The sequence below is a fragment of the Meleagris gallopavo genome, chromosome Z (assembly GCF_000146605.3).
Source record: "Meleagris gallopavo isolate NT-WF06-2002-E0010 breed Aviagen turkey brand Nicholas breeding stock chromosome Z, Turkey_5.1, whole genome shotgun sequence".
Classification (NCBI taxonomy): domain Eukaryota; kingdom Metazoa; phylum Chordata; class Aves; order Galliformes; family Phasianidae; genus Meleagris; species Meleagris gallopavo.
Window position 1 is genome coordinate 49785170 of NC_015041.2, and position 4794 is coordinate 49789963.

Consider the following 4794-nt stretch of genomic DNA (forward strand, 5'->3'; position numbering starts at 1 on the left):
TCTCTGGGAGAATAGTCAATCTGCAGAGCTATTGGGTGTTTGAGGTGGGTCTCTCTGACATGACAGTTTGATGGATTAACTTTTATTTCAACAGAAATGCTGGCTTAACTCACCCACATTTCTGGCTCTGCCCTCCCTCCTACCTGTTTTCCCAGTCATCCTATTACAATTGTTTTGGGTAGGATTAAAAAAAAAGACTTTTTTTAAACGGAGATCATCTTCCTCATTCTGTTCAGCTGCAGCAAACTTGAGCTGGTACGACTGAGTGGGCAGAAGTGAGAGGTAAAGGACAAACTATGAACAAGTTGTCCTTTTTGATAGAAAGGAGCACTCATCAAATTACAGCCTTGTGTTTTGTTGGTTTTTTTTTCTTCTGCTGAAGCTGTTCAGCTTTCTGCAAAGAGCTTGAAACGTATGGAGACAAAAAGAGGGAAAAGCTTTGCAAGCTGGTGAGGAGGAAAAAGGAAAAATATACCACTTGAATACAGTGGTATATTTCTGAGGATGAGAGGAATGATCTGGGATTCCTTGCCCTCTTCACTGCACCCAAGGAAGAGAGAAATTTACCATGAGTAGAAAAATAAATGTATTGATAAAGATAAGGATATGGTAGCACAGAAGGAAGGCAGCATCATGATAGGTTCAGCCATGCACACAAAGCAGGTAGTCTAACACTATCCACCATTTTCTGACCATTTCTTTTACATGATAGTGAAGGCAGACAGCAACGTTGAGTGTGTGGGACATGACACTTGACAGCATTAAGGGAAGAACACTAGCTGAATGACTGTTTTGGCAAGTCATTGTTTTCTTACTTTAAAAAAAAAAAAAGTAGGCTACAGTTCAAGTCATCTATCTACTTAATGGAAAAATTACACAGGGTAGATTCCTTGGATCACCTTATAGAAAAAAAGAAAAAACAAACGAACAACAAAACCAGATAACAGTATTGTTTTTATGTGCTACAGTATTCATAAAAACTTCCACAAACAAATCAGAAATTGTTGGAAACAGAAGATGACAAAGAAAATATTTCAGTTTTGGCAATGCTTTCATCTAAAGCTCTGATTACCTATGTTTTCTGCTGGTTCTTGATAGCAGCAGTGGAAACTCCCAGGTAAGTTTATGCCCATGGTATTGGGACCTGCTTTGTTCCTGTATGCACTGCAGATCCTCCCTCTTTGTTGCACTGAAGAGAGCCTTATTGCCAAACCTCCAGAAAGGAAGTTTGTTTTTCCTATGTGTTTGAGTGGCTAGGGAGGACCAAAGAGAACAAGAAATTGTGTCAGAGGGCACTCATGAAAGGTGTGTTACTCAGTGTGTCCAGAGGATAATTACTGGATAGATCTACTTAATAGAGTTTGTAGGGAAACAGAATGAAAAAACCTTCAAACATGATTACTGAGACTAGAAAACAGAACTAGACAAGGCCAGCGTGGGTGAGTTATATTTTAAAACATATGACAATTTATTTAAGCTTGGTGATAGGGCTGATATGTAATGTCCTATTTTAGTGGACCTTGCTCAGAATGTTACATTGCAAGGATAATGTTTTAAGCATCTACACAGTATCAAATGCAAAAACAAAGAAAAGAAGCTGCCTTTGTGCGTCACCAGGGATTCATTTATGAAGAACTGCATTTCCCCCCCCCCACAAAAAATACATTGACAAATGTACAGTTTACTCTCATCTTAGAATTTGTTTGCTTGTCCTCATATGACATAGATAGATGAAGTGAGAGCCCTAGTTTCAGTTTTGAATTACTTGAAGCATATTTTTATATTCTCTTTGGCATTTCTGGTTGAATAATATAAATACAAAGCATAACATAAAAGTGTATGTATACTGTTGGCACAGTAACAGGAAACCTAACAGTGGAAAATGTAAAATGGCTGTTAAAATGGTATGTGATTATAACTAGTTATTAGTTACATGATCACATCAGTAAGGTTCTGTGACTCACTGACTATGGTAACCGATGGAATTACTTTAAGATGTCCACAGTGTGTGAAGAGCAGGCAGAAGTATCTGCTGATAAATGGAGAGACCAACTGCGAGGCCTACCCATGTGGGATATTTAGTTTCTTTTGCCTGCATAACTGAAATAGCTGCACGTTAGACAAAACTTCTTTCACATAAGGACAGATTTTTTCAGGAAGCTGATGCATAAGCTGTGGGAGAAAACATCCTGTCTGTGAAGCCTTTGTGCTTAGCAATGTCTTCTATCTGCAGTACAGGTCCTTCCCATCTGAAGGGGAAAACTTACGTAATTCGTCAAGGTCCATATGTGTGACAATTGAAGAGTCAGACTGGGAATTTTGATTGATTTTTTTAGTGCTTTGAAACAATACAACTTCAGTGGTTTTGAGCTGTGGACAAGAGATCTCACTAGAAGGAAAGTAGCTCAGTGAGAGTGACTATTTGCTCTCTCCCCATTCAGATAGCATAGTTCAGGGATTTGTGACCACATTTCATGGAACTCGGTGATACAGAAGAGGTGGCTTCTACGTATTCACTGTTAGAAATGTGGATTAAAGCAATTATAAAAGCAAGTGCTTATTTGAAGAAAAGAGACTTTGCAAGTACTTGACTTGGAATGGTTGCATGAACAAAAGCTTCTAATCATCTGAGAAGAGCAGGGAGAACAGCCACTGATAGATAACTTATTCAATCAGAAAACTCTTCTTCTTGCACCAAAATCAAAGAAGAACTGGGGTATCATGACTTCCTGTCTACTTCCTACCCATTTACCCACATCGCTTTGGGAAAGAATGAACCTCAAATATTTATTTGCAAGTATTTTTCACAGAAAAACAGTGTGCTGTTGTCTTCCTATGTGAGACTAAATGACTCCAGAAATGGAATCCTGCTTCAAATTGTGATGTATACACGTAAAAATCAACAGCTGACTGTAGCCAGAATTATTTCCTCTCCCCAGTGGCAACAGCACCATCAGCCATTTGTTGCATACATCAGTAACATCACAGTGAAGATGAAGAACATTTCAGAGCATTCTCCCATAAAAACCATTGCAGGCTGTACATACAGCATGACTTATTTGCTATGTACAACGATAGAAGGTAGCTGTTGTCGGTGGTATAATTCTTATATTTACTCTCAGCAAATCTGAACTGAAAATAATTGGAAAAAATATAAATAGTTCCATGCTCAGGACAGAGGATTGCCAGCTTTGAGATTTTCTTTGATGATAAACAACCTAACCAAGCCAAATGGCTTGGTTTCTGTAGACTTTCATGGGCTTTGCTTTGGACACCTCTGAACAAATACGTCATTGCTAAGGGAAACTGTATCCGTATGATATATAATGCCATCCTTCTAATATGTGATGTTAACCTACTCTGTTGTAAGTAATACCAACAAACTGGAAACCTCTGCTGCTGGGAATTGTTAATGAAACAGTGCCTGCAGACTGATTAACTCTATGAACAAACCCAAATCGTACATAATCAAAGAATTTGCCTGCTGAAAACAACACCAAGAGATATAATTTGAGCATGAGGAACATAACTCTGAAGGCACCCCTGGAGTCCACTTGAAACAAACGATCTCTTGAGGCACTGTTGGGTTCTTTCCCCTGGTCTCTGGTAAGTAGTTTTGAGGTAGAGAGAAGGGAGTTCATCTAATGCAAAAATTGATCTAACTGTTTAAAATGTTGAGTTATCAAAACAATGTACTCCTTTCATCTTGTATATTAAAAAATCTCTAGGAATCCAATCCCATGTGGAGTTAATCAAACCAAATGAAAGAAATCCAATATATATTGCATGGTTCAACCCACAAAGATCACCAATCTTAACAGTAGGAAGTGGGGAGGAGGACACTTTTATTTTAATTTTGGGGAGAGGGCTTTGATTTGAAGATGAAGGAAGCGCTAATAAACCTCAGTATAAATGATTTATTGACTGGAGCCAGTGTGGAAACCATTAGGGCTTTTCTTCTGGAGAATTTCAAACTTCATGTGTGAAGTCACTTGAGCTTAATTTCCCCAAAGTCATATTATACCCGTGTGATCTTACAGGTGAATATTCTTGTGCACATAGCATTAGAGGGGGCTGGCACTCCAGACTGTGAATGAAAAGGGTTGTAGGTTCCTGTTCCTGCTGCAAACACCGGAGGACCAGGAGCAGGGCTGTTGGTACGGTGGAAGATCTCAGCATGGGGTGGAAGCTCTGCCATTGCTGGATGTATCTTTCCAATGCTCTGCTGCAGCCATGAGAAGGCAGCTCTCTGCAACCTGATGGCAAGTGGAGAGGAAGAGTCAACAGCTCCTTGCCTGTGTGCTCAAGGGATAGAAAGCAGGGGAAGCACCAACAATGTTGCCTTTATTTGATTTATAGAGACAGCCATGAAGAATAGTATTTGTTCTTCTGAGTGCATTCTTATACCTATGTTTCATGACTTTGTGATTTGCCTTAGTTTCTTGTCCCATCTCTATCTAGAGGTGAAGGTAAATCATTCTAGAGATTCTAAATGCCCTTTTAAACTGAGCAACCAGCTCCATCCTCTCCTGCTTCAAGATAGGTCATTCTTAATCCATTCTAACTTTATTCATATGATTTTGTTTCACAATAATGCAAACACAATTCTTCCATAGTTCTACATTATTTCATCTAAGGCTGGGTATCACCACATAGGAATCACCTTGACCCTCTGACATTGTAGAACGACTGGCTTGTTATTGGAGGCAGCTTGGCATCCATTGTAAGATAAGATTTGCAAAGCAGCCTAAGGAAATTTGGCGCCCCATCCCTACTGAATTACAATGGAACCTG